We start from the raw sequence: 19,430 nt of genomic DNA, 5'->3' as shown, positions 1-19,430 counted from the left end.
AATTAATTATGTAATAACAGTGTAATGACAAATAAGGCCTATAGTGTGGAGAATAATACATGTTATGTCATGCCAATATGTCACGTCTAAATAGCTATGATAGCTATGTCTGATTGGTGGAAGAATGACTCCGCTTCCTATTGGTAAAAGAGCTACAGTAGGCTTGACGTAACACTGGGATAACAAACTTTCCTGACCACTCGTTCAGTAATGCAATCGACCATTAACAACCTCTCTTCATAATGGACTAGCATCCACACAGCCAGCATTCAAGCATCATTCATCAATTAACTCATACTTCTTCGACTCTTTTGTTAGTTCATTTTTTTAATGTTAAATTAAATATGCAAACTTTTGTGCATTTTCAATGGCTGTGATCTCTTGAAAATATTCCCTTCAGGCTAACAGTCCAGTTTTCTGCACTCTGGGTGTTATCAAATTAGTTTATTTAGATATTTTTTCAATTCGCCCTCAAGTAAAATTCTTTATTTATATAGACTTTAGCCAAGTCTCTAAGCCTCAGACCACATATTGTGGTTTCAATTAAATAAACAATTTGAAAACCTTTTTACGTTCGGAAGCCTTTTGCTATTGTTCATGCTGTTGTGATATCAGGGTAAATTATGGAAACAATTATCAATAACCACCACAGCTAGAGAGCGATCCCAGGACCGCGCACGAGCACCTTGCGGTTTTGTGAATTGCGTTCCATTCCGTGCAACCACTTCCACTGAAATAAGGAATAGGGTCAGATTTGGTTCGTAGGCCCACTGTAAGTTATTGGACACAGACTTGATTCATTCAGACATGTGACCTACCTTGCCGTGTTGTTTCCTTCGTCACATATTTGGTGGCGCAATGATAATCTAACAACCAATCACATATTATCATGCATGATACCACTGTTCATGATAACCAGAACCACTACCATGGTTGACTGACTTTAACTTTCTCGATAGACAACTCATGTGGAGAAAGCAGGGCAGCAGAGCCCCAACCCCAACCCCCATCACGTTTCTCCCTAAAGCTTACCACATATTGAAACACTTTTCGCTTTAATAAGTGCAGTTTACAAAGTCTAGGGTGAAAGGGCAGCTCGAGGACGGTGTCTTTAGCGGTTCCCTCAGTGTGCAATTATCAAGAAGGCTGGCACATGCAGCATTTAACATTCCTAACATCAAGCAAATTACACTGAGACAAACACTGGTCTCCAGAACGAGTGGATAATGAAAACGAACTTTTTATTGTCAGTGCAAAGATTGCGGCCAAAGACTCATTAATTTCGACTCACATCCACTGACAGGAGACATTCACTGTCATTGTGAAAACGGGGAATACCGAAAGGTAAAGTATAAATTGTCACTATAGGCCTAAAATGCATTGTGCAGGGCCCCCAAATCCACAGCGGCATTATGTTAAAAATAATCACATGTTCAAAATACGATGAAAACAAATGGACCACTAAACATCCAGATTTCATGTTATAGCAATCTCTAAACAAATAAATACATGTAAAACACACGGACTGACTAGTGTCTGATCAGATATTTTATAGGCCCACAATCACATATTTTATAGAATGCTTTCACGTTTGGCTGAAATGTTTTGGTTATTGAATATCTGCCTCAGCACCGGCCACTGATACATTATCCAAGAGGCTTATTTATGATCGTGGCAGGATTTATAATTGTAGGGGACCAACAAGTTTCGTATTTTCAGCTCCTGTAGGCAAACTTTAGGCTCGCCTCATAAAGTTTCCCAAATGCATCCAATTTCTAAATGGTAAAAGAGCATAGAATTCCGCATATGTAGCCAATTAGCCGACTCGCGGCTCAGGAGGACTGTTGAATAACTGCAGTGACTTTCCTCTGAGACAGCCCGTGGACTGGAAACCTCTAGTGTTACATTTTAAGCATATTACCTTGTACGAGAGCTTGCTGTTATCCATCATACACGAGAACGAACTGATTTCCCCTAATCTTTGCACTTCTTTCTAACCACAGTTTTCACTCATCAAGCAACCACGAAAGCAAGTTATATTAGGACAAACTAAAACACATTTCGAAAACAAACATGACTTGTAAACGAAAAATAAACCAAATGTAATTTTTTATCAGATGATAGCCTGCAAAACATTTGTTTAATCTAAATGGAAACCAGACTGGCATTGAATCTTGATAAATTAGATAGTTTTATGAAAAGGCAGGCTACATTAATCCAGAATTAGTAACAAAACAGTGGAATTGATTTATGGTCACCAAACACACAGCATACACAGAGGTTTGTGGCTGGTTAGAATAGCCTACGGGTCGCAATCTTACAAATGTAATTTCCTCACTCACCTGTCGTTATGTTGTCAGTCGTCTATTATTTCAGTTTAATTATTCCCCAATTTAAATAATTTGTCCCGTCTATTCAAAGTCGTTACCATGGATGACAGTAAGTTATTTTGAGAAGGTGTATGGAGCGCGGGGTGTATGAATGGGAATGTTACTGTGATGAGAGAGCCGCCAGTCGGCAACCAATGGGAAGTGAGTGAAAAAACTCCCCTTGGGTTTAGTGTGAGAGGGAGCCGGAGTTGCAAGTCAAATGAACCATGAAATAAGGAAAATCGTGTAGGAAATAGAAACAGCACCATAAAAAAGGCAAATAGTCAGAGGTACTTTTAAATTGGAAAAATAATAGGGCCGAATGTCCTTCCGCCGCCCTTTCGGGGGATATTGAAGGCCACCAAGTGTTTTTAGGACAAATAAATAGGCATTTCTACACACCTGTCCACGTAGGCTATGTTTACGTTATGAATACAACAGGACATCGAGTGAACTTTTGTACAAAACTTAAACAAAATGCTTTATCAAAAGAAATATCATGCCAACATTGAAACCACAAATGAGATCTTAATGATATCAACCATATGAAACCTTTCTGTTGTTAAACATAATGTGTTATTTTCAAACACAGAAAGTGATAACATAATGTCTGATGGAATAAGTTATATTTCCCTTTACGTGTTTACAACAGTACAGTCCGATTGAATTAAATGTAAAACCTTTAAAAAATCTAAATTTCTCTTATTTTACTTTGAAATGTCTCCAACAATGGAGATATTCTTGTGATAATTCCCGCATGAATAATTGCAGCCATAGCAGGATCCGCGCTTCGTGGCCTCCTGACAGAGACACGTGTCTCCAGTGAGTTTGTTTTTCCTGTTCAGTTGACCCCACTCAGTTCAGTAACTTCATTTCCTACACAGTGCCCTTATCCTCCACCCAAGAGTCCCTCAAAGGATGTTGGGCAATTCACAGGGAGAAAAGTTGCCCAAGCATAGGATTTTACAGCCTCATTAAGGTCATCATTTAACGCAGGACAACCAAAGTGAAATTGAGAAGCTTTCAGTTATCTACATATGTCTTAGGTATAGGCACTTTGCCTAACCCATGCATCAATACTCTGTATTGGATGCATGTTGTAGCCTAGGCCTATGGGTCAAAGCTGGTAGATTATTGTAGTACCATGGCTGGTGTGCACTGATGTGGTCAAGGTGTTCCTATTAAAAATAGCATCAGTTGCTACATGATTGTGCTTCTACAGAACAATGACCCGAAATTCTAACATCCGTTAACTGACAATGTTCTCAACTTCTCAATACTGTTTCCTTCTGTTCCATGACAGGCTACAGTCATATTCCAGTAGCCTTCTTTTAAGACAATCTGTTGAGCATCTGTTGATTTTGTAACAGATAACTGAAGTGTGGAACCATACAGGTGGGGGGGATCATTAAAAAACAAAGCCCACAAAACATACACATGACTTCAACATTGTAAAGTTGGTGACGCATTCACATCCAAGAGCCTCCTAGCAGGACACCAGGAAAAGAAAACAGTGGACTGACTAGTCTACCTATAGGAATTCCAGTTAAAATGGTGAGGAACTTTGACATTTTGAAATCTGCAATATAAGTCAACCTAATGACAGAAATGGGTAATGGCATTCATGACTGATGCTACTGTTATAGCGGGACAGTTTATAGCTAATATGGTAACTTTATTTTCCTTTTTAGAAGACCAATGGGTACCCTGTGATAGAGTGGATTTTTACATTCCCATCCAGATGTTTTGTGTGAGCTATTTCAATGGTTAAAACATGGGTAAAGGATTTGGCTATTGATAAAGAGGCTATTGATTGAGATAATATCTGGAAGAATATATTTCACTTATCAAAGAACTCAAATCATCAATTTATTTATTTTAAGCTCTGTCATAGGTCGCAATGGACACCACTGGTAAGATTGAATGCAAAACAGGCTCCAAGCTCAAATTGTGACCTATGTTCCCTCAATAGGACACTTGGCACATATAAACATATGATTTGGGATGGTCCTGAGGTTTATGAGTTTTGGAGGAAAAGGTCATCTATTCTTTCTGATATGATTGATAAAATTGTGACCAAAGACAGTACAGTATGAAAATAGGCTAAAACTGCTTCTCCAATAGAAATCCCAGGTCACACTTCTGGTCGACGTAATGGCAAAGTTGGCTAGCTAAGCTCATGCATAGAAACACGTCGTCGGGTGTAATGGTCGTTTCGTGCCTGACTGCGCAAAGGCAGGCCGTCAAATCAAAAGCACTACTTCAATATAAAGTTGTTTTTGACTAAAATCTAAAAGTGTCAGTTTGTCTCTTTCACAAGGTTGGAGTAATAACATGCTCGACTACTTAAGACACTGGCTCGTATCTAGTTTCTGCCTTTAGATAGAGAGAAAATGTACAACTAAGAAATCATTTTTCACTTCTCTCATTGACTTCTCAACCCCAAACCCAGGCTTGGTCTGATTGGTCTGTTTCACAAGCGTTCCCCGAAATCTCGCAACATTGCACCTCTGGGATTAGAAACCCTTGAACAAATTCCTTTGTTACTTTAAAGGACAATTCAAACATTTTCAGCTTCATATTCATCATGTCCAGCACCACCCTAACATCAACATACTGTATGTGAAAATTGTGCGTTTCTATGTTTTGCAGTAAAAAAAAGATAGAAGATAAGTGTTTCCAATGACATCATCAGTGTGATTCATGTGATTTTAACCAGTTACTAGTAGGCATTGCCTACTAATTGTCTACTAATTGGTTGATGATGTCACTGGAAACACTTATCTTCTATCTTTTTTTTACTGTAAAACATAGAAACGTGCCATTTTCACATACACTGAGTATACAAAAACACCTGCTCTTCCATGACATAGACTGACCAGGTGAATCCAGGTGAAAGAGATGATCCCTTATTGATGTCACTTGTTAAATTCACTTCAATCCGTGTAGATGAAAGGGAGGAGACAGGTAAAAGAAGGATTTTTAAGCCTTGAGAATATTGAGACATGGATTGCGTATGTGTGGCATTCAGAAGGTGAATGGGCAAAACAAAACATTTAAGTGCCTTTGAATGGGTATGGTAGTAGGTGCACCGTCTTTTGTCAAGAAATGTAATGCTGCTGTGTTTTTCATACTCAACAGTTTCCCGTGTGTTTCAAGAATTGTCCACCATCCAAATGACAACTAGCCAACTTGATACAACGGTGGGAAGCATTGGAGTCAACATGGGCAAGCTTCCCTGTGGAACGCTTTCGACACCTTGTAGAGTCCATGGCCTGAAGAATTGAGCCTGCAACTCAATATTAGGAAGGTGTTTCTTATGTTTGTTATACTCACTGTATGTTGATGTTAGGGTGGTGCTGGAGATGTAGTTCCAAGTATGTATCTGAATGAGAAACAATGGAAAGTTTGCCTGGCTGGGTTGATTGCTGTCAAAAGACCTGTTGTTCAGTGCTGGTTGCCACCACATGACCTTCATATAAGGAAATGGTTTGTAAACTTTCAGGACGTGGTTATGTTAGAGTTATCCACTGCCCGCGTGCACAAAGCCAAACATACTACTCTGGAAACGTGGAAAGTTTCTGCTTCAGAAATCTCTGAATTCCTTGAGATGGTGCAAGTGTGGGATAAAAATGCTTTATTGATGTTGTTATACTGGTCATAAATCTTACTGTGTGTACATTTTATTTAATTGTAGTGTTGATTTGTTATTTTTTTAAATTAATTTTCTTCTGTGTGTTTTCTATATTAAACTCAGCAAAAAAAGAAACGTCCTCTCACTGTCAATTGAGTTTATTTTCAGCAAACTTAACATGTGTGAATATTTGGATGAACATAAGATTCAAACAACTGAGACATAAACTGAACAAGTTCCACATACATGTGACTAACAGAAATTGAATAATGTGTCCCTGAACAAAGGGGGGGTGGTCGAAATCAAAAGTAACAGTCAGTATCTGGTGTGGCCACCAGCTGCATTAAGTACTGTAGTGCATCTCCTCCTCATGGACTGCACCAGATTTGCCAGTTCTTGCTGTGAGATGTTACCCCACTCTTCCACCAAAGCATCTGCAAGTTCCCGGACATTTCTGGGGGGAATGGCCCTAGCCCTTGCCCTCCGATCCAACAGGTCCCAGACGTGCTCAATGGGATTGAGATCTGGGCTCTTCGCTGGCCATGGCAGAACACTGACATTCCTGTCTTGCAGGAAATCACGCACAGAACGAGCAGTATGGCTGGTGGCTTGTCATGCAGAAGGGTCATGTTAGGGTGAGCCTGCAGGAAGGGTACCACATGAGGGAGGATGATGTCTTCCCTGTAATGCACAGCGTTGAGATTGCCTGCAATGACAACAAGCTCAGTCCGATGATGCTGTGACACACCGCCCCAGACCATGACAGACCCCCCACTTCCAAATCGATGCCACTCCAGAGCACAGGCCTCGGTGTAACGCTCATTCCTTCGACAATAAACACAAATCCGACCATCACCCCTGGTGAGACAAAACCGCTACTCGTCAGTGAAGAGCACCTTTTGCCAATCCTGTCTGATCCAGCGACGGTGGGTTTGGTAGGGACCTGCCTTACAACAGGCCTATAAGCCCTCAGTCCAGCCTTTCTAAAACTATTGCGGACAGTCTGAGCACTGATGAAGGGATTGTGTGTTCCTGGTGTAATTAGAGCAGTTGTTGTTGCCATCCTGTACCTATCCCGCAGGTGTGATGTCCGGATGTACCAATCCTGTGCAGGTCTTGTTACACGTGGTCTGCGAGGACGATCAGCTGTCCGTCCTGTCTTCCTGTAGTGCTGTCTTAGACGTCTCACAGTACGGACATGGCAATTTATTGCCCTGGCCACATCTGCAGTCCTCATGCCTCCTTGCAGCATACCTAAGGCACGTTCATGCAGATGAGCAGGGACCCCGGGCATCTTTCTTATGGTGTTTTTCAGAGTCAGTAGAAAGGCCTCTTTAGTGTTCTAAGTTTTCAGAACTGTAACCTGAATTGCCTACCGTCTGTAAGCTGTTAGTGTCTTAACGACCGTTCCACAGGTGCATGTTCATTGTACAAGCATGTGAAACAGTGTTTACAATGTAAACCCTTTACAATGAAGATCATGAAGTTATTTGGATTTTTACGAATAATCTTTGAAAGACAGGGTCCTGAAATAGGGACGTTTCGTTTTTTGCTGAGTTCATGTGTTGACCGAGGTTGGGGATTGGGTGGGGCCGTAAGGGGTATTTTTGGGGATGGGGTTGTGAAAGAAGGGGGAACATTTGTGTTGTTTTGGATTGATTGCATTGCCTATGTGACACAGTAAAAACAATGGTTCTCAAAAAAGAAGACCTATAGGTATGCTCATCTGATTCTGAATCAGAGAGATGCCATCCAATCTGCTTTCCAATCTAACGTCAGAAAGTAAAAAAAAATATATATAAAAAAACTCACAGGTACCATTGATTAGATTTTCACTTGTAAGCTAGTTTTAGTGTTACAGCTACATGATCTGCATATTTGTAATTGTTACAGTAGCTAGACTTTAGCTTTCTCTTTGTATCTCTTGGCTCTAGCCATTCTCTCTGTCTTGCTCTATATAAAAACATGTATGCATTCCGGTCTGTGCCACATCTCCATTCCACTGGCAGGCCCTCTGACTGGTGTTAACATCATGGGTTGTTCCAAAGTTCCACACCCTCTCCTGGGATTCCACCAAAACAGTTGTATTTCGGACTTTGTGGCAGCAACGTCGTACAGACATCTCTGATTACATCGACTGGAGTAAATTAAGCCCCTTACTGACTCTGAACTGTAATTCGTTATTTATTTAGTTGGAGGAGCTACCAGGAGAGATAATCTGGATATTGAGATAGAAACAGGGCTGCAATGGGAGCTAACTCCTCAGGGGCAGAGAAAATTGGAGCGTGGCACCAGGCACAGCAAGGCAGGGCGGAATTTGACATCTTTTCACGCTAGCCCCCGTCAAGCCCAGATGCAGTGTAGTTAAACCCAAAGACCCAAACTTTAAAACCGTGACTTCTGGGGAGTTCTGGTCCTAGGAGGGGGGTAAGGAGGGAGTGGGTAGAGGGGGGGCTATAGACTATGAGTAGAGAAGACTATAATGCCTATATAAGTCTCACCAATCCTCTTTTCATAAAGGACTGTTGCAGATGAATGTGTAGAAGAACAATGCTCCAGATTCATGGTATGCAATATAAATTCATAGACGATGAGAGGAAAATGCCCCCATCAATCCCACCCTGTGTAATCAGAGACACACTCGCGTGTGTCATAATAATTTGCGGAGGGAAGTATTAAATTAAAGCGCTGCAGTCCTTTCATGAGGCAAACATTTCTGAAGGTAATGGCATCCCTGATGTGTTGCCACTCATCACGCTCTGAGAGTATCAATAATACACCCTCTTTGACCTCATGGAGAAATGAGAAGTCCTTTATATGAAGGCCACGCTGGCTGCTGCCCAGAGGGTTATCTTTCAGACAGCAAATACAAGCTCTCATTATACACAATATGTTCTGGTATGCTTTTCATGAAAATCACTGAAAGTGTGCGTGTGTTGATTACATGCCTTACCATTGTCTCACCACACCTTAAACGTGTATCCCACTTGTAATCAAATAGTACTTACCCTGTGTGTTTACGTTTCTCTGTGTGAGTACAAAAGTGTAAAGAAGGCTGCCATTATTCCTTACTGCACATGGGAACCAAGGTGCTGTTCACTTTACACAAATACTCAAAATAGTAAAACACAAGGGGATTCATCCTTGTACAAACTACATGGGGATGGAATAAAGCCTTCAAAAATGCCTATACTCCATGAAAAAAAAGGAGGGAGCGAGCAGTAGAGAGTAATGCCATTTAGAAAGCCTAAATCATCCCTGGACTATAAATCTACTGACCGCTCATCATTCAACAGCATTTAAAAAGCCCTTAAAGAAAAACACAGAATGAAATGAATATGCTGTCACCTCTAATTTTGATCTAGCTGCTTTGCTCCATAAGACTTGTGTTGTTCCCTGGAAGGCGGCTGAAGGCAGTAGGGCTCTCAGGTTTACCGTGCCATACATTCTCAGGCATTTACTTTGAGGCCCCTGTCCCCCCCAGACATGTCTGACAGCCTGAACTCTCTCGATGTGGGCTGTTCACCAGACTACAAAAATCATTCATCTGTGCCTTCAGACAGTCAAATCTGGATCTAATAAAGGAACCCACTATTGATCCCCTTCCTTTAGGAGTCATTCAACCTCAGACCACTAGAGGGCTCTCTGGTCCAAGCTAGAGCAACTTACCTAGCTAGCTCTGTGTCTTAAACATCTTACAAGGCATGTTGATGAGAAGAAGCATGTCCTAAGACATGCATTTATATATTTGAACAATATGTTTAGTTCCATTGGCAGATCTTCAGGAGACTTGATAATACATTACTATATCCTTAGCTACTAAGCCTATATCCTTTCACTTATTATACCCCATCTCTCTCTCTCTCTCTCTCTCTCTCTCTCTCTTTCTCTCTCTCAAAAAAAAAGTGTGAACGGGTAAACAGACGGTGCAGTTTACTGATGCCAAGCATTGTTTTTCCAAAACGCTGAGTGAAATGAAAATCAGCCGCAACAACAACACACATCCTTCCAGAGGACAGGGCTCAAAAACTTCAAAGAGGAGAGAGCGAGAAATACACATTTTATCTAGATTTTCTCATTGCCTTAGAGCACACAAAAACTATACCTCCCTCAGCCAAAACATCAGCACCACAGGTAACTTCCACAAAGCTGTGAACGATCTGAGAGATAAGACAAATACATCACATAGGGAGAGACAGACCTAGAGTCCCTTCAGCAAGATGGTCCTAGGGCTCTGATCACAAACACAAACATACCTCACAGAGCCCCAGGACAGCAACAGAATTAGACCCAACCAAATCATGAGAAAACAAAAATATAGTTATTTGACACACTGGAAAGAACCAACCAAAGAACAAAGCAAACTGGAATGCTATATGGCCCTAAACAGAGAATATTTCAGTCTTCTGTAATGTATATAAAGTGTAATATTGGGATGTAAACTCAAAGTTGACCCTGATTTAGCCCACTTCAGTAAAAGGTTCAACCAAAAAACAGAGCAAACTGGAATGATATTTGATCCTAAACAGAGAGTACACAGTGGCAGAATACCTGATAACTGTGACCCAAAATTAAGGAAAGCTTTGACTATGTACAGACTCAGTGAGTATAGCCTTGCTATTGAGAGAGGCCGCCGTGGGCAGGCCAGACTCTCAAGAGAAGAAAGGCTATGTGCCCACTGTCCACAAAATAATGTGGAAACCGAGCTACAATTCCTAACCTCCTGCCAAATGTATGACCATATTAGAGACACATATTTCCCTCAAATTACACAGACCCACAAAGAATTTAAAAATTCATCAACTGCCATATCCATTAGGCGAAGTACCACAGTGTGCCATCACAGCAGCAAGAATTGTGACCTGTTACCACAAGAAAAGGGCAACCATTGAAGAACAAACACCATTGTAAATAAAACTCATATTTATGTTGATTTGTTTTCCCTTTTGTACTTCAACTATTTGCACATTGTTAGAACACTGTACATAGCCATACTATAAGATTTGAATTGTCTATTGCTTTGATACTTTTAAGTGTGTTGTTTACTGTTTATTTCACTTTTGTTTATTATCTATTTCACTTGCTTTGGCAATGTAAACATGTGTTTCCAATGGCAATACATCGCTTTGAATTGAATTGAGAGTGAGAGAGAGAGGTTGTGTTTGTGTGCAATTATAAGGGCAGTGCCCCAAACGCCTGGGCAAAACCACTGCATTCCTGCATGCCTCTTAAAGAGACAGTGTCACTGTCATCATATGTATATCTGTTGAATAAAGTTTTAACATATTGTGCTGTTCTCTGGGTCTGACTGCAGGATACGTTGAAGCCAGTAGGTGGCCATACTAGTTATTATAATGTGCTTTGTGTACGTAAAGACAATGTATTCAACACAGTGCTTGATTACATATCCACTTCAGTCATTTGGTGTAAATTGTTTTGGGGAAAGATAAATAGAGTCCAATTCAGAACATGCCTGAATCAAAGTTCTCAGCTTGAGCAGGTCTTGTGAAAAAAACGTTTATTCAAATGTAATCTGCCACTTCAAACCGTATAGCACTTCTTCACTTTACCATGCTACTGAGAGGACTGGCTTGGAAATGGCTGTAGTATGGTGTTCCACTGATAGAGGGCACAGTTGAGCTTAGGAACAGACTGAGAACCTCATGTAAGTCTATTCACGATTATTAGTAAGCTAGTAACCAGAGGACCATTAAAAGGAATACAGAAATTGACTGCAATGAATTGGAACAAACATCAAACTTGTTCAACACGCACTAACTTCCAAAACATTTAGACGTTGAATAATTTAGGCAAACTGACAACTTGGCCAGGTCGCAGTTGCAAATGAGAACTTGTTCTCAACTAGCCTACCTGGTTAAATAAAGGTGAAATAAATAAGATTTACAGCAGAGAAGAATCCAATTTTACTGGATTTGTTCAGATACCAATAGGAAAGACATTGGGTTAGAGTTGAGTACCAAACATGTCCAGAGTTCAGAGTTTGGTCACAGGTGTTCTTGACAGTCAGTGTTATGACATACTGTTGGGAAATGGAGAACTGAATATACAGTGCCTAGCGAAAGTATTCGGCCCCCTTGAACTTTGCGACCTTTTGCCACATTTCAGGCTTCAAACATAAAGATATAAAACTGTATTTTTTTGTGAAGAATCAACAACAAGTGGGACACAATCATGAAGTGGAACGACATTTATTGGATATTTCAAACTTTTTTAACAAATCAAAAACTGAAAAATTGGGCGTGCAAAATTATTCAGCCCCCTTAAGTTAATACTTTGTAGTGCCACCTTGCACATCGAGAGACTGACATTTTTTCCCATTCCTCCTTGCAAAACAGCTCGAGCTCAGTGAGGTTGGATGGAGAGCATTTGTGAACAGCAGTTTTCAGTTCTTTCCACAGATTCTCGATTGGATTCAGGTCTGGACTTTGACTTGGCCATTCTAACACCTGGATATGTTTATTTTTTAACTATTCCATTGTAGATTTTGCTTTATGTTTTGGATCATTGTCTTGTTGGAAGTAAAATCTCCATCCCAGTCTCAGGTCTTTTGCAGACATTCTTCCAGAATGGTCCTGTATTTGGCTCCATCCATCTTCCCATCAATTTTAACCATCTTCCCTGTCCCTGCTGAAGAAAAGCAGGCCCAAACCATGATGCTGCCACCACCATGTTTGACAGTGGGGATGGTGTGTTCAGCTGTGTTGCTTTTACGCCAAACATAACGTTTTGCATTGTTGCCAAAAAGTTACATTTTGGTTTCATCTGACCAGAGCACCTTCTTCCACATGTTTGGTGTGTCTCCCAGGTGGCTTGTGGCAAACTTTAAACGACACTTTTTATGGATATCTTTAAGAAATGGCTTTCTTCTTGCCACTCTTCCATAAAGGCCAGATTTGTGCAATATACGACTGATTGTTGTCCTATGGACAGAGTCTCCCACCTCAGTTGTAGATCTCTGCAGTTCATCCAGAGTGATCATGGGCCTCTTGGCTGCATCTCTGATCAGTCTTCTCCTTGTAAGAGCTGAAAGTTTAGAGGGACGGCCAGGTCTTGGTAGATTTGCAGTGGTCTGATACTCCTTCCATTTCAATATTATCGCTTGCACAGTGCTCCTTGGGATGTTTAAAGCTTGGGAAATCTTTTTGTATCCAAATCCGGCTTTAAACTTCTTCACAACAGTATCTCGGACCTGCCTGGTGTGTTCCTTGTTCTTCATGATGCTCTCTGCGCTTTTAACGGACCTCTGAGACTATCACAGTGCAGGTGCATTTATACGGAGACTTGATTACACACAGGTGGATTGTATTTATCATCATTAGTCCTTTAGGTCAACATTGGATCATTCAGAGATCCTCACTGAACTTCTGGAGAGAGTTTGCTGCACTGAAAATAAAGGGGCTGAATAATTTTGCACGCCCAATTTTTCAGTTTTTGATTTGTTAAAAAAGGTGAAATATCCAATAAATGTTGTTCCACTTCATGATTGTGTCCCACTTGTTGTTGATTCTTCACAAAAAAATACAGTTTTATATCTTTATGTTTGAAGCCTGAAATGTGGCAAAAGGTCGCAAAGTTCAAGGGGGCCGAATACTTTCGCAAGGCACTGTACATGCAGTTGCGAATTTAGCATTTAGAAGACAAGGCACGACTCGACAAGGCAATTACCTACAATATAGTAACTACCAAAACAATGGAAACACTTGAGTAAATGAGGGATACAAAGTATATTGAAAGCAGGTACTCCCACAAAGGTGTGGTTCTGGAGTTAATTAGGCAATTAACATCCATTCAAATCCAATTTTATTTGTCACATGCGCCGAATACAACAGGTGTTCAAAAAATATGACCAATGGAAATGTTTCTTTTCTGAATACAATTATTTTGGGGGGATTAATTGTCTTTGTTTTGCTGCAGTGTATATCCAGCAGAGCATGTGGGGATGAGTGCATGCCTTGTGGTGCCTCAATAAATGAGTAACAAGAAGACAAATTAAATCAAATCAAATTGTATTTGTCACATGCGCCGAATTCAACAGGTATAGATAGGCCTTACCATGAAATGCTTACTTACAAGACCTTAACCAACAATGCAGTTCAAGAAATGGAGTTAGGAAAATATTTACTAAATAAACTAAAGTAAAAAATGAAATCAAAGTAACACAATAAAATAACAAGGCTATGGACAGGGGTACCAGCACCGAGTCAATGTGCGGGGTTTAGATTAGGCGAGGTAATTGGTACATGTAGGTAGGGGTAAAGTGACTATGCATAGATAATACACAGCGAGTAGCAGCAGTGTAAAAACAAAGGAGATGAGGGGGAGGGGGAGGGGGGTCAACGTAAATAGTCTAGGTGGCCACTTGATGAATTGTTCAGCAGTCTTATGGCTTGGGGGTCGAAAATGTTAAGGATCCTTTTGGACCTAGACTTGGCGCTACATTACCCCTTGCTGTGCGGTAGCAGAGAGAAAAGTCTGACTTGGGTAACTGGAGTCATTGACAATTTTTAGGGCCTTCCTCTGACACTGCTTGGTAAAAAGGTGCTGGATGGCAGGAAGCTTGGCCCCAGTGATGTACTGGGCTGTACGCACTACCCTCTGTAGCGCCTTACGGTCGGATGCCGAGCAATACCAGTTGGTGATGCAACCGGTCAGGATGCTCTCGATGGTACAGCTGGATAAATTTTTGAACATCTGGGGACCCATGCCTAATCTTTACAGTCTCCTGAGGGGGAAAAGGCATTGTCGTGCCCACTTCACAACTTTCTTGGTATGTTTGGTCCATGGTAGTTTGTTGGTTATATGGACTCCAAAGAACTTGAAACTCTCCACCGCTCCACTACAGCCCTGTCAATGTGAATGGGGGTGTGTTTGGCACTCCTTTTCCTGTAGTCCACAATCATCTCCTTTGTCTTGCTCACGTTGAGGGAGAGGTTGTTGTCCTGGCACCACACTGCCAGGTCTCTGACCTCCTCCCTATAGGCGGTCTCATCGTTGTCGGTGATCAGGCCTACCACCATTGTGTTGTCAGCAAACTTAATGATGGTGTTGGAGTCGTGCTTGGCCACGCAGTCGTGGGTGAACAGGGAGTACAGAAGGGGACTAAGCACGCACCCCTAAGGGGCCCCCATGTTGAAGATCAGCGTGGCAGGTGTGTTGTTGCCTACCCCTTACCACGTGGGGGTGGCCCATCAGGAATTCCAGGATCCAGTTGCAGAGGGAGGTGTTTAGTCCTAGGGTCCTTAGCTTAATGATAATCTTTGTGGGCACTATGGTGTTGAACGCTGAGCTCTAGTCAATGAACAGAATTCTCACATAGGTGTTCCTTTTGTCCAGGTGGGAAAGGGCAGTGTGGAGTGCGATTGAGATGGTCCGTGCATGCGCCGAGTACAAATCCTGGTAATCCATCTGGCCCCGCGCCCTTGTGAATGTTGACCTATTTAAAGACCTTGCTCACATCGGCTATGGAGAGCGTGATCACACAGTCGTCCAGAACAGCTAATGCTCTCGTGCGTGATTCAGTGTTGCTTGCTTCAAAGCCAGCATAAAAGGCATTTAGCCTGTCTTGTAGGCTCACGTCAATGGGCAGCTAGTGGCTGAGTTTCCCTTTGTAGTCCTTAATAGTTTGCAAGCCCTGCCACATCCAACGAGTGTCATAGCCGCTTTGCCTGTTTGATGGTTCATCGGAGGGTATAGCAGGATTTCTTATAAGCATCCGGATCAGTGTCCCGCTCCTTGAAAGCGGTAGCTCTAGCCTTTAGCTCGATGCAGATGTTACCTGTAATCCACAGCTTCTGGTTGGGATATGTACATATGGTCAGGAAGACGTCGTCGATGCACATATTGATGAAGCCGGTGACTGTGGCGGTATACTCCTCAATGCCAAATTCTAGTTTGGGCTAGCAAAACAGTCCTGTAGCATCCGCGTCATCTGACCACATCCGTACTGAGCGAGGTTTTGAGGTACTGATTTAGGCTTTGCCTGTAAGCAGGAGTCAGGAGGATAGAATTATGGTCAGATTTGGAGGGTGAGGGAGAGCTTTGTATGCGTCTCTGTGCGTGGAGTAAAGGTGGCCTAGTTTTTTTCCTTCTAGTTGCACATGTGACATGCTGGTTGAAGTTAGGTAAAACCAAATTAAGTTTGCCTGCATTAAAAGTCCCTGGCGATTAGGAGCACAGATTCTGGATGAGCATTTTCTTGTTTGCTGATGGCCTTATACATCTAGTTGAGTGCAGTCTTTGTGCCAGCATCGGTTTGTGGTGGTAAATAGACGGCTAAGAATAATATAGAAGAAAACTCTCTTGGTAGATAGTGTGGTCTACAGCTCATGAAGTACTCTACCTCAGGTGAGCAATACCTTGAGACTTCTTTAATATTCGGCATCGCTCACCAGCTGTTATTGACAAACACCCCCACCCCTCATCTTGCTGGACATAGCTGTTCTGTCCTGCTGATGCACGGAAAACCTAGCCAACTGCATATTATCTGTGTCATCGTACAGTCACGACTCAGTGAAACATAAGAAATTACAGTCAATTTGGTAGGATAGTCTCGAACGGAGCTAATCCAGTTTATTCTCCAGCTATTGCATGTTGGCCAATATAACGGATGGTAGAGGCGGACAAATTCTAACAAGGCGCCCTGATCTTCGCCCGCCGTTTTTTCTTCACGCAAATGAAGGGGATTTGGGCCTGGTCTCAAAAAAGTATATCCATTGCGTTAAAGAAAAAATGTAAGAAAAAATCTTCGTCCAGTTGCAGGTGAATAATCGCTGCTTAAAAAAATAATATGATTTCACCTTTATTTAACCAGGTAGGCCATTTGAGAACAAGTTCTCATTTACAACTGTGACCTGGCCAAGATAAATCAAAGCAGTGCGACAAAAACAACACAGAGTTACACATGGGATAAGCAAACGTACAGTCAATAACACAATATAAAATCTATATACAGTGTGTGCAAATGTAGTAAGATTAGGGAGGTAAGGCAATAAATCGGCCATAGTGGCGAAATAATTAAAATTTAGAAATTAAACACTGGAGTGATAGATGTGCAAGTATAGAATACTGGGGTGCAAAAGAGCAAAAATAAATAACAATATGAGGATGAGGTAGTTTGGTGGGCTATTTACAGATGGGCTGTGTACAGGTGCAGTAAGCTGCTCTGACAGCTAATGCTTAAAGTTAGTGAGGGAGATATAAGTCTCCAGCTTCAGTGATTTTTGCAATTAGTTTCAGTCATTGGCAACAGAGAACTGGAAGGAAAGGCGGCCAAAGGAGGAGTTGGCTTTGGGTATGACCAGTGAAATATACCTGCTGGAGCGCGTGCTACGGGTGGGTGTTGCTATGGTGACCAGTGAGCTGAGATAAGGCGGTGCTTTACCTAGCAAAGACTTATAGATGACCTGGACCCAGTGGGTTTGGCTACAAATATGAAGCAAGGGCCAGCGAACGACAGCATACAGGTCGCAGTGGTGGGTAGCATATGGGGCTTTGGTGACAAAACGGATGGCACCGTGATAGACTACATCCAATTTGCTGAGTAGAGTGTTGGAGGCTATTTTGTCAATTACATCACCGAAGTCAAGGATCAGTAGGACAGTCAGTTTTATGAGGGTATGTTTTCCAGCATGAGTGAAGGATGCTTTATTGCGAAATAAGAAGCTGATTCTAGATTCAATTTTGGATTGGAGATGCTTAATGTGAGTCTGGAAGGAGAGTTTACAGTCTAATCAGACACCTAGGTATTTGTAGGTGTCCACATATTCTAAGTCAGAACCGTCTAGAGTAGTGATGCTAGTCGGGCAGACGGTGCGGGCAGCGTTCGTTTGAAGAGCATGCATTTCATTTTACTAGCATTTAAGAGCAGTTGGAGGCCACGGAAGGAGTGTTGTATGGCATTGAAGCTCGTCTGGAGTTTAGTTAACACAATGTCCAAAGAAGGGCCAGAAGTATACAGAATGGTGTTGTCTGCGTAGAGGTGGATCAGAGAATCACCAGCAGCAAGAGCGACATCATTGATATATACAGAGAAAAGGATCGGCCAGAGATTTTAACCCTGTGGCACACCCATAGAGACTGCCAGAGGTCCGGATAACAGGCCCTCCAATTTGACACACTGAACTCTATCTGAGAAGTAGTTGGTGAACGAGACGAGGCAGTCATTTGAGAAACCAAGGCTGTTGAGTCTGCCGATAAGAATGTGGTGATTGACAGAGTCGAACGACTTAGCAAGGTCGATGGAGAAGGCTGCACAGTACGGTCTTTTATCGATGGCGGTTTTGATATCGTTTAGGACCTTGAGCGTGGCTGAGGTGCACCCATGACCAGCTCGGAAACCAGATTGCATAGCGGAGAAGGTACGGTGGGATTCGAAATGGTCGGTGATCTGTTTGTTAACTTGGCTTTCGAAGACTTTAGAAAGGCAGGGCAGGATGGGTATAGGTCAATAACAGTTTGGGTGTCTCCCCCTTTGAAGATGGGGATGACCGCGGAAGCTTTCCAATCTTTAGGGATCTCAGACGATACGAAAGAGAGGTTGAACAGACTAGTAATAGGGGTTGCAACAATTGCGGCAGATAATTTTTAGAAAGAGAGGGTCCAGATTGTTAGCCCAGCTAATTTATAGTGGCCCATATTTTCAGCTCTTTCAGAACATCAGCTATCTGGATTTGGGTGAAGGAGAAGGGCGGGGGCTTGGGTAAGATGCTGTGGGGGGTGCAGAGCTGTTGGCAGGGGTAGGGGTAGCAAGGTGGAAAGCATGGCCAGCTGTAGAAAAATGCTTTTTGAAATTCTCGAATATCGTGGATTTATCGGTGGTGACAGTGTTTCCTAGCCTCAGTGCAGTGGGCAGCTGGGAGGAGGTTCTCTTATTCTCCATGGACTTTAGTGTCCAAAAATGTTTTGGAATTTGTGGTACAGGATGCAAATTTCTGTTTGAAAAAGCTAGCCTTTGCTTTCCTAACTGACTGTGTATATTGGTTCCTAAGTTCCCTGAAAAGTTGTATATCGTTGTCACACTTTGACCATTATTTGCGTTGTTTGTTTCTATGTTTTGTTTGGTCAGGGTGTGACATGAGCGGGCATTCTGTTGCATGTCTAGTTAGTCTGTTTCTATGTGTTTTGGCCTGATATGGTTCTCAATCAGTGGCAGGTGTTTGTCGTAGTCTCTGATTGGGAACCATATTTAGGTAGCCTGTTTTGTATTGTGGTTTGTGGGTTATTGTCTATGTTATGTTGCATGTTAGCATAGTGTTTCATTAGCAGTCACGTTCGTCTTATTATTTTGTATAGTTTGTCCAGTGTACTTCGTGTTTTTTGTCAATCATTAAATCATGCATTCACACCACGCTGCGCTTTGTTCTCCCCTTTACGACGATCGTAACAGAATAACCCACCAACAATGGACC

At 42.0% G+C, this 19,430-nt stretch overlaps 1 protein-coding gene across 2 annotated transcripts in view; it reads right to left on the bottom strand.

The window, feature by feature from the left end:
• Positions 1–2,596, bottom strand: part of LOC110504034 (Friend leukemia integration 1 transcription factor) — a 34,665-nt gene extending 32,069 nt beyond the window's left edge. Inside the window, exon 1 of one of the 2 annotated variants that reach the window (XM_021582831.3) lies at positions 2,343–2,596. The gene's annotated coding sequence lies outside the window, so the exon portion shown is untranslated. The remainder of the gene's footprint in view (positions 1–2,342) is intronic. The other variant, XM_021582832.3, reaches the window with a different exon arrangement.
• Positions 2,597–19,430: the final 16,834 nt, after the last annotated feature.

The sequence above is a fragment of the Oncorhynchus mykiss genome, chromosome 24, assembly GCF_057628025.1.
Source record: "Oncorhynchus mykiss isolate SJ-2025 chromosome 24, ASM5762802v1, whole genome shotgun sequence".
NCBI classification, from domain to species: Eukaryota; Metazoa; Chordata; class Actinopteri; order Salmoniformes; family Salmonidae; genus Oncorhynchus; species Oncorhynchus mykiss.
This window is presented reverse-complemented; position numbering and strand designations above follow the sequence as displayed.